Consider the following 12,149-nt stretch of genomic DNA (forward strand, 5'->3'; position numbering starts at 1 on the left):
CAACATTGAGATGGTGACGATCTCAAAGGGCTCCGCTTAAGGTTAGACGACACGTTCCTGAATTTTAGATAACTTTTTCCAAAAATTTGTTTTTCATTTACTACTACTTTGACAAGCTTTCTTGCAAAAATGAGTGTACCTTACTGGGCATTTGTGAAAGATACTAGAGTATGCAATTTCGCATAAAATCTTATTGAAAATACACTTGAAGTGTTGATATAAAAAATTTTGGCATATAAAAGAATATATTTTTTTTTATATTTTAATCATTTTAAAAATTATAATAAATAATAATAATCTTATTTGGTATATGATAAGGTCGTTGAAAATATGAAAAATAATAATTATTTGACATCAGTTTCAACCTGTCCTTGAGTTACCTCTATTTGTGAAAAAGACATAATAGGTTGTTGTAAATAATAATGTTTATTCACATTCAAGGAATCAAATATTTTTTTAATTCAAACAGAGATAAATGTTCATAACACAAGAAAATGTGACTGATTTACTACACAATATCACAGCACACCAATGGATGTTTACAAATCTATTTCAGATTAATAAAGTGCTGTTGAAGAGAAGAAATAATCCTAGAATTTGAAGTAACGCACACTTTACCTGTTGCATAATTGTGAGACAATACAAACTTTATTCCATTTACTGCATCTCTCTGACAGGCAAGAGAAAGGTGCTGGAAATGAAGGCCAGATGATGCAATTTTATTTGCAGTGATTTTTGACAAGATATTGCTATCTACAAGATGTTGTAAAGAACATAAATATCTGCTTGTCGTGTCTGCAAAAGAGATGTTTTCTATAACAAACTGGGTTGAGAAAATATGTTTGAGCAACATATCTGAAGAGACTTTTACACAAACCATAAGTTCTTGTAAGGTCTGAGCATCAGACAAAGCATCATGAGCATCATAATGCCTACTACATATGTCTTTAGCCAAATCTATAAGCTTATATGATTCTCTGTTTAGGATGGATTCTCTACATAATGGCAGAGTATCAGTAAATCCAACCAAGAAGTCACTGACACACAATCCCACTGTTTTAAATACACGCACAATAACTCTTGAATCAAACACATGGCATTGTGGGCAACAAGAATAATGTTTGTATATTGCTTCGTCCAAGCAATAAATGATTGCAAAGCTTCGTGAGTTGTCTTATTGAGAACTTGACGTCCATTCTTGTACATGATATTGTCTCTGATGGCTAGTCCAGTCACTTCTATAGCAGAAGCAGAAATGGGTTTTGTTGAAGGAGTGACATACTGGGAAAATGCTTTATCATCAGTATACGCTCCAATCTGTGTTACTTCACAATCTTTATTTGAAATGAAAGAGCATGGAATAATTTTATAATTCGGTAGGATTTTTATCAGCAATTTACCTCATGTTTCAGGTACAATTTTTACATGGAAATGCATGATTGAATGATGATATTTACCAAGACCTGTTCTTTCCAAGTCAAAGTATACAAATGTATACTGCCTAGCTGCAATGCTGTTAGATGGGGTTTTGTGAGAGGAGGGGGTATTTCTATAATGCTGTTGTCAGTGTTGTTCATGATGTCAACATCAGTTTCGTATTTGTTCCCCTCTTTCACTGCCGATGATTCTTGATGTTCTTGCTATCGACTTTCTTCAATGCTCTTATTTTCTTGTACTCCATTGTATCTTCTGTGTCTTTCTTTCTTTTCAGTCTGTTTTTAATGCAATTGTGCATGTAACTATCCCAGGTGAAAGAAACAATTTTTCATTTACCTTTTTCTCCCCTATGCTTGCATGTAGCATTCCTACAAAAACAAATACTAGAAGTAATATGACAGTATATATATTATATATATTATATATTTTCTTTTATTTTCCGATTTTTTTAATATTTTTATCACATGATAAAAATAATAATAATAATTATTATTATTAGTTTTCATACACACCTAAAGCAGGCTTTGCGTTTTCATTCAAATGCTCTGCTTGCATGATCATCCAAGCGCGAGTGTCTCTTTCCACTCGAGACAGAAGTAACTTTTTTGCAATTTTTACAGTTTATTCGCAGTAATGAACCAAGTCCGTATCTCACTTCACTACAAATATCATATACCTTCAACGGAAGTCCACAAAATTTACAGCCCTCATTCGTTTGTTCACAACATATCCTAGTTCTATTACACGTTTGCCTATGAACCATTCTATCTCTTTGTCACTTATATTACTGTCATCATCCTTCAGGAGAATATGATTGTCTACTTCATCTTCTTTCTGTGCATAATCATGCTCATGCACATAGTGTGGTACATGTAATCCTACAACCCTGTCCACTTCATTTACTTCAGAGAGCTCTTGATGTGAGTGGAACACATTAAATCGTCTGTTTAAAAAACATTCATATATAGTAAGAGGTTATGTCCGAAATATTTGTTCAATTTATAAAATCAAATATAATATATGTATTTCTCCAAATAAATACATACAATGTATATCAGGAGTGAACTACCTGGTGTCTTTGTGACACAGTCTTGTTCTGTAAAGAATAAGCAAAATACGATCATATATACATATAACAGCATATTTAAGAGTTTTATTATACTTTCATGTTAAATACTGAAATCTGAATGGGTTAGACGCAGTTGACAATCCGTTCTATTACCCTTAGCGTTAGCAACATACTTCGCAACGGGTAACACAACGAATTGTTACATGCGCGTAAATTATGCGCGTACGGTTTGCCGTAGAGTTCGCGTCATTTCTATATAAAAACAGTAAAAATTTCTCTCAAATTAAGACATTCAGTATAATAAAATAAATAATGCCTGTTTGGGAGGTTAACAGTAGAAATTGACACCCCTCTAAAACCATTGTCAACCTCCAATTTCAACTGTTACCCTTCCAAACAGGCACTATTTAAAAAACATAACCTTTGTCCACTTCTTTATTTCTTTGCTTTTTTTCTTCTAAAGCATGCACTTTCCTTAGAGTTTTAATTGAACATTTTTTTCCACTTTTAATACGAGATTTTTCCTGTGTCGCCATTACATAAACAAATTACAAATTTCTCACAATTGTAGAAGAGCACAGAAAGGGGCATAATCAAATATAATTTTTAAAACAAATTTCGGTGAAAATCCGGATTATTTTTATTGGAACTCTTTATTACGAGGAGATACAAAACAAATGCTCGAGGAACCTGTCGTCTGACCTTAATTATGGACTTTGAATGAAAAGAATTTCAGAGAATTTTGCTTTTATCTTGACCTATAACTTTTTCTGCTGGCATAGAACTATTTCAATCTCATTACCCTTACATCTTTGTACCCAAGGCATTTTTGTTAAATCTGAGCAAGTTTATGCAAATGGGAAATAATTTACAGTCTAAAACTAATTATATAGAGATCCAATTTGACATTCACATTGACTTCATTGAAGGTCATTGCACGCCATTAACCAAAAAGCTATGTTTTAGTGAAGTATAAGCCAAATAGGATTATATTGAGAGTTCATTTGCTCTTACAAAAAGGATTTTTGTGTGATCCGATATGACCTTGACACTTTACTCACAAATATCACTGCATTCCCTTTGATCAAAGGCGCCATGCGGGTGAAGTATGAACCAGATTATAGCAAAAGAAGAGACAAGGATATTTCACACAATTCTGCTATGACCTTAACCTTTGAATGGCGGTTTAACGCTCCATTGTTTCCGTGAACATCTGGAGTTAACAATGCACCGCTCCTCTATTGAATGAAAAAATTCTGAAATAAATTAAAGCCGTACCTAACATTATTTTGAAAAAAATTTCAAATTAAAAAGCACTAAATGTTTTTAATAAAAAATGTAAACTTTAGTAAAATATTTAAAAGAGAGGGTTGTAACTTACCGGTTGACAGTATTGTCGTATCTGTTTGCTTTGTAGTTCCTTGTGAGTTAGTCCTCCCTTGATTGTTTTTGTTGATCTACCCTTGAATGCAATGAATAAAACCTGGTTATCCTCACCAAGTAGAAAATGATTTCATTCCAGAGAGTCTCCCTCAACCTAAACAACTTGCAAATGAAAAATATCATTTTTTAAAGGATTTCTGCGTGCATTGTTCATCCAAAGTATTTTTTTTCTCTCGTTATAAGGCGGCCTAAATAAAAGTTCAGTAAAAGTTCAGCTTCACTGCGTTCATGAATTAGGAGTTCCGATGTTATATAGTACCTTTTCCCTCTAGCCATTTTACCGTGGGGAAAAATGGCTAGGGGGAAAAGGCCATCCCCCCAGTAAAATGGCCATATAGCAGTCCCCCCCCCCCTGAAAAATGGCAATATAGCAGGAAAGCTGACTATATAGTGGGTTTTCCCCCTCTTTATAGCCAGATTACCCCCACTGAAAACCTACTATATAGTAGATTTTCCCCCTTTTCTAAAATTCCGGTCATGTTTATGGCGGACCATTCGTGGCAATAATTTGCAATAACTGATATGATTTTAATTTCTAATAATAAAGGATAATTATGCCATTTATTCATACTTAGAATAAAATACATGGTTTTTTCACCCCTGATATGAACAAAGGCATGCGCCTTCATAACATTCCTGTGTCATCACCATTTATTTCACCTTTTGTTACACCTTTTTGGAACACCTTTTACACGGATTTCGGAATACCTCGAATCTTTTTCATCTAATCGATGCTTATCTACAGTTTTGACTACGACGTTATGCCATTGACATTTTTCACAGAACACGTCAGAATACATTTGAGTTAAAATATGCCGGTTTGGAATTCTAATTTTCCCATGTATTATCATCTATGTATAAGCTCCTCCCAGGAAACTAACTGACCAATCTTAACTTAATTTTGTAGAGGAAGGGAATAAGAATAAATTTATACCGTTAGAATTGAAGATCTTGAATATAATCGTATATTTGTACTTCTAAATATCAAACGAGAGAAAGCGTGCAATGATATGATGAGAAACTGAAATGTTTTCCTTCGACTGATGGGGTTCTAAATTATGGGTAAGGGGTATTATAATTGATAATGTATTAAAGGCATGTGTAAAGTTAGTATTTACAATTTTGTTTTAAAGTCACGCATATTCATATTCATGTCTTTAAGCACATTTTTTTTACGAAACGCGAGGTTTTATGATGTAAACATTTTTTTTAATGTAACTTTACAACCAGAACAAAGTCGGTATCTTTGCTGGTTACTTTGGAAAATGTGAAATGGAGCCTGAACTAACCTTATGTATATATTATCATTCCCCGCCTGTTAATTTTTCCGCTTTTTATTTTGCAACGTGATTTATAAATATACAATTCTGAAAACGATGCCATATAAAAAAAGATATACGATTCACTTACCTAAAAATCGTATCATACTATTTATTTCATATTTTTGCAATAAAGATATACTTGTATACCATATTATTTCTTCGAATAATGAAACATAAAATTTAATTAAAAATTATAACTAACACATTTTTTACACTAAATTATAACTAACACATTTATGAGCTGACTTATTTTGTTTTAATATAAGCATGTTCCTCTAATCAATTGGCAAGTAAAAAAAAGCCGTATATCAAGTGCGCTTTTGTTGGTTATTTATTTTTGTTTTTCGGTTGCTACTTTTATGAATAAAAATTTATTGATTTATTTATTTAGTTATTTAATATATCATTAGTCATCTTATGAATTGATTAAATGTTTTGAAGAATAATGATTTTACCCGCGTACCTTTTCTAATATTTTTGTTTGTAAATTTAAAAAGAAAAGCAAAATTAAACGTAATTTTTAACCATTTTGATAAGTAATTCTGTGAGTGAGTGTGTATTTTCAAATGATGTTTTTACTTTCTAATGACCGTAAAAATATGGTGATGTTGTCATCTCTAGTTTTTTAGATAAATGGCCCTAAAAATACACTATTCATTATAATTGGATTTTAAACATCGGGCTCGGAAACATTGAGGGCCCCTACCCTGGGGGCTAAAATTTTCAGGGTCATATACTAGTGGTATACCACTACCACTGAGAAAAAATGGTTAAGTGGTCATCTCTAGAATTTGATATTCGGGCCCCCACTTATAGAACACTATTCAATCATTATAACGGGGTTTTAAACATCGGGCCCTGAAACATCGAGGGCCTGAGGGCTCAAATTTTCAGAGTCATCTACAAGTGGTTAACCACTGCCACTCTAATATATGGTGATGTGGTTATCTCTAGTTTATGAGATATGGGACCCTAAAGAATAAGCACTATATTCATTATAATAGGATTTTAAACATCGGGCCCTGAAACATCGGAAACAAAATTTCTCTAAAACAGAGGTTTAGCCTGGATAAAATTTGCACAAACAGACAGACGGAGTGATAGATTTATTAAAATATTCTCAAAACATTTTTCACTTACAATTTCAGAACACAGAATTATGCATATACATGTAAGTGTATATCTTGTGAAGTACCTTTTTCAATTAAATACCTAAATTAATTAAGTTCTACGTATTATTCCATTAACACATATTCAATTTTCGGCATTGTCTATAAAAATAATAAATCGGCAAAACGAAAGTTAACCTGTACAGATGAATGCAGATATACAACCTGGGAGTGTAGAAACATTGATTTTAATCCTTACTGGGTTTCCATAAATATTTTTTATAAAATCTGAACCAAAACCATGAGGGAGAAAGTCTACTATGGAAGAAAAGCTACTATATAGTAGCTTTTCCCCCCAGAGGGAAAGGCTACTATATAGTAGGTTTTCCGGGGGGAGAAGCTACTATGGGGGAAAACTTCTACACAACACCGGCCCTTGATACTGCGCGTTCTGTTTAAGCCACCAACTTTAAAAATGTTATATGACCAACGGGTATTTTTCCGTGTTGCTATTTCCATGATTCTCTATCAAACCTTGAAGTTTCTCTTCTTCAACTTCAAAACAAAATCGTGGCTCCTTGGAGTTTTGAATATGTTCAATTTTTGTTACTACATCTACGTTCATGCCAGGAGCACTGCCATTCTCTGTGTCGAAGCTCATTTCTAAATTTGTTAGATTCTCTATATCTGCATCGAAATCCATGTAAAAATCCTCATGTTTAATTTCTCCAAAACAATTTCTTCGCAAGCCTGAGATAAAATCAAGTCTTCGTCATTCGATAAAAAAAAACCCAGGCCTAAATCTCGTGTTCACTGTTGGAAAGTTGCACCCGTTAATAGCCAACCAAAAATGCGTAGAAGAATATACTGGCAGGAAAGAGAAAATATGCACGCGGTCACCTGACAAAATGATTTTTTTATTGATCAAAATCAAAATCACTCATCATGCACTGTTTACAAGACACTTACTATTTGTCTAATTCAAAATCAGGCATCAGGCAATTGTCACAAGACACTTACTGGTGTTTTATTTGGCGCATGATAAAAGAACGTGTTTGAATATTTATTACTAGTATGGTATGTCCTGAATTATTTGGACGAAGGGCGGAAACTTTTTGGGAGTTGATTTTTAATCAACTCTCCTATGCAGTCACTCGGACAAACCGAAAGTGAAACAGTGTTTGGATCTCAGCACAAATCATTGCTCCTGACAAGACTTAGTTCTTGAAAATAATTGATGAACTCGATGTAATGTATGCTAAAGCATTGTTTTTCAAGGAAACTTATTTACAAATACCTTAAAAATAGTCAGATTTTATATGGTACGAACAATTTAAATATTTTTTGTATTCGTATGTATTCCTACGCCAGAGTTCAATATAGTCTCGTTCAACTCGACGCTCGGCTGTCTCCGTAAACCCTTGTCGGAGATTTACGGTGTCAGCCGAGCGGTTGGTTAAACGAGACTAGAGTTCAATATTGCTTGGATCCATACAATTTTCGAGAAATATTTCTACCACTGATACATAGTTTGATTGAATTAATTTTATCTTTAAATATCATTTAACATGATTCATATGGAGGTTTCTCGACATTCTAGTCGAAAAAGTTCAAAAATTCATATTATAAAAATATGCGTAATTCAAATTACAAACTACGTATACATGTACTTGTCATGCAAAATAACATATCATTGATTTTAAAATAAATAAACATCGACAAAATCAACTCCCGTCAGTTCTTCAGTACTTTGATTTGTTTTGCACTCTTTAACGTCCTTCGTTTAAATAACTCAAGACAAACCATAATCAATATACAATGACTACTACTTGAGCATATGTATTCCACAAACGCGACCCGTAATAACTGTTGCATATTTTATACGATAGGAAAAACAATGTTGGTATGCGTACAGATGTGAAAGAAAAAACTTGACTGGAAGAGATTTTCCTTTTACAAGAAGAAACGAAAACTCACGTTGACGTATTATAATGTATTTTCAGGTCGATGAATAAAAAATATAAATATATAAAAATTAATACAATTTATGCGTACCAAATTATTTTCCCCTTTTCTAGTATAAATCTTGAACGAGGTGTCGCACTGGCTAGTTTTAAGTTGGTATCATTACATCAAAACGAAACAAGGTTTTCTGAAAACGTGTATTCGGCATTAGAGACTTTTATCGATATTTTTTATAGAATAAGATTAATCAACAGGAGTCTATGACGATTTACTTAGCCAGATAGAAGGAGCTTGATATATCATAAGGACAGACATGGCTTGCAGGTTAGTTTTGAAAAATTGAGATTTTAATTAATATAATTAATTGTTAAAGATGTTATAATTAGGTTGAAAATCCGTAAGGAACGGCATTGCAAAAGAAACGAAATGGTTATTTGTGACAGAGTATCGGTATTGGCTTCTGTGATGAAGTTCTGATAATAGTATTATATTTACATCTACCGAGCATTTTTCCTTTTTTCCAAAGAAAACCAACTCATAGCTTTATAGAAACTGTAATTTTTGAAATCTACATCGATCAAGTTTTAACAAGTTTATCGATTAGTCATAAGCTTTAGCAATCTAAAAATAATCATGTCATGCACGACATCATAAAGATGATATCAAACTGAAATTCCCATATACGCCGACTTTGCTTTTTTTTATCTAACGTATTGATGAACATTAACAATAATTTAGTTAATTGTACTTTTTCTTAATAATCAATTCATTGATTTGTTAAAATGAAATACGGTGAGTCCATTTATTTTCGGGGTAAGAGCGACTCGTCTTTACCGAACAAGATTTTATTGAAACTCTTTGTCTTTGAGAAATCATTCGCTTCTATACGTTGCAAATCTTTTAGGACAGGCTGGGTCTGTTCGAAATCGAAGCATCTAGTTTAGTGGGTTTTTTTTTATTTCAAGTTGGTGCAGTGATGATTACAGCGATGGAAAATATAGAAGTGCTTTAAAAATGGTAAATATCGATCAATTAGCAGAAAGAGAAAATATCCAGAATTTCAAAACGATGATTTTTCCGAAGAGAAAGTGTTCAAAAATCTGGTTGTATCAGGTGGATTGTCAAGCATAAATCAATATACAGAGGAAAATGTACATATGGAACCATTCGTACGATGGCTTCAAGGACAACGAACAAAACTATCCGTTTACACAAGACAACACAAACCAATTTGTATAGGTCCCTTTTTGAAAGAAGCAACACTCTGTTTGAGCACACCAGCAGAAATTGTCGCCGCTTGAATTGCAATCATTTCCATATTTGTAGTTTCTACCTAAACGGTATTTGTAAACGTGGCAAAAGTTGCAAGAAAGATCACGACTTTAAAAACGACTATCATAATGGACAAATAATAGATAATCTCGAACTGGAAGAGTTTTTGGATAAAGAAATTCGGACTATAATTCTATGTAGATACCCACAAGTATGTCGAACTGAAGCATGCTGTCTGGGAGAAGATTGTCCATATCTTCACATGTGCTATAATTTCCTTAAAAATAAATGCGAGGTTGCCAATTGCATTAGGGGGCATTCATTTTACACTCCTCATAACAAATGGGTCTTAAGAGCATACAAAATGGACCAATGGTCGGGAGAAAAGTTAGCTTTGTTGAAAGCGTTAATAAACATGCCACGACAACAAAAACAAATTGACTATTCTTATCAAGATACACAGTTTGGTTATTACTCGGAATCAGACGATATGTCATGCAAAGAAACCTACCCAAAACCATCATTTATATTAAAAGCACAGACCTGTCAAAAACAAAGATCAATTTTAAAAGCAGGACACAAGAATGTAAAAATGTTTAAAGGTATCAAACTACATAAAATTGTTGTAAATCGTACTTTCCAGAAAAATAAAATAAATTCTTTAAGAAGGAATTTAATAGATGGTCTGACTCTTCTTTTATAAATAGATATTTCAACATCCAGTAGTATCAAAGACCACGATGGCCACACAAAAGACATCTGTCTATATCATCTGGTAGGAACCTGTCCAGCAAGTGCCTGCGATAAGCACCATACCAGTCTTCCCTACCTGTAGCAAATTCACTTCTTTGGTGAATGGTTGAGTTTTGATGAAGAAGAAAATCAGTTTTTGGAACAAAGATATTGTAACACGGACGACATTGCAATTGGAAAGGTAGGTTTATTGTACGTTTGAGTACAAACCATTCACCATACTAATCATGCTATGGAAAAAATAAATTTTAAAGAAGAAACAAGTTTTAACTTCAAACTTGCAATTCGGAATTTAAAATACATCAACTTCTTTATGCAAATTCAAATATATTTTACAATGCATTTACTACTTTTATATTACATATTTCCTTTGATAGATTTTTCCAAATGGAGTAAGAAATAATATTACTCTATATTTTAACGAAGAATACGGTACTTGTTCTGGCCAATTTGGATTCGTTCACTTAAAATTTCGACGGCTCTCAACAGCGTCGTTTGCCAAGGGAAACGCTCCATTGCAGAAAGGATCTTTTCACACACAGTGAAGATGGTACTTGCAAAATGATTATCGACAATGGGTGCTTTTTGAAAAGGCAAGAGAAAAGTATCAGCAATATTTGCAAAACCTGACAATGCGATGGCTTCGTTTAATGTCAGTTTAATGATATGATAATGTTGAAAATTGTGTGCAATAGTCGCTGTCTTTATAAACAATTTTTACAAAAATCCAGCGAATCTTTGGGATCCTTAAACATATTTCGAATTGGAGTAAATGTGAAGACCCTGTATATGTTTCACAATTCTAACCGACGGAAACGTTTCATCGGTGGTTTATTTGCCAGCTGTAGGGATTAGTAATGCAAGTACAACTGCAACCGGAGGATCTTGAGACTCCGTAACCAGCCCGTCTCCTCCTATCAGTACAGCACCCCACAGAACTCCATCATTTAGAGTTGTGTCCCAAAACACCTATCCTTTCGAAAATCCTAGATTAAATTTTGCCGGAAAAAGAACGGTTGTACAATTCAATAGCAGAAATACAGTGAACATGTACATTGAAATGTTAATATCGTATTGGTCTCGTATTTCTTTTTTCTAAACTTACTTTATACTATATTCTGTACTCATTCATTGAATGAGCAATATATAATTTATATTACTCATTTATATATAATATATATGAATGAGTAATATTATTCATTTTTGAAATATTTACATTCAAGAAAGGTCACCACAGCCAAATGCTCAATTGAAATGACAAATCAAAATGTTTTCGTTGTGGTTGTCGCTGTTGTTGTTGTTGTTAACAATGTTGAAATGTCAGCCCCTATCCCAAGGAGATAAAATATTCTTCTAAAAACGTGGGTTTTAAAGGATTTATTTCTAATAACAAAAGAAATGACTTGTAGGGGAGATGGATTTTTTCGGAAAAATCACTTATGAAAATTAGGGTTGTTTTTGTTATTTTCTATCGTACATATTTTTTAATTTTTTAAAATTTGAATTCTAAACAAATCATATTGCAATTTTAATATTTACATATTACAGTGTCTTTGCCTGTGATAACACTACGTATCGATTTTGTACTGTATAACCCATAACTTCAAATGACGCCAAATTGAGGCACCAGCGAGTTTGCTTATTTATATTTAAATATAGAAATTTAAGTAAAATTATTTATAGAAATTTTTTTGGAGAATTTTACCACGTTCTGTAAAATATCTTTTGACATGTAAACATTTTTTAAGACAGGAAATGCAAAACTTGATCAAAATTACA

At 32.8% G+C, this 12,149-nt stretch overlaps 1 long non-coding RNA gene and 1 pseudogene across 1 annotated transcript; one reads left to right on the forward strand and one right to left on the reverse strand.

The window, feature by feature from the left end:
- Positions 1 to 579: 579 nt before the first annotated feature.
- Positions 580 to 2,554, reverse strand: LOC128187210 (uncharacterized). Its single transcript, XR_008244045.1, has 3 exons — positions 1,950 to 2,554; positions 1,458 to 1,805; positions 580 to 1,334 (listed from the first exon to the last, which is right to left on the reverse strand). It is a non-coding gene; the product is annotated as an uncharacterized LOC128187210 (long non-coding RNA).
- A 6,104-nt stretch (positions 2,555 to 8,658) lies between these two features.
- Positions 8,659 to 11,082, forward strand: LOC128186684 (zinc finger CCCH-type antiviral protein 1-like; annotated as a pseudogene).
- The last annotated feature ends 1,067 nt before the right edge of the window (positions 11,083 to 12,149 follow it).

Source organism: Crassostrea angulata, chromosome 6, assembly GCF_025612915.1.
Source record: "Crassostrea angulata isolate pt1a10 chromosome 6, ASM2561291v2, whole genome shotgun sequence".
NCBI classification, from domain to species: Eukaryota; Metazoa; Mollusca; class Bivalvia; order Ostreida; family Ostreidae; genus Magallana; species Magallana angulata.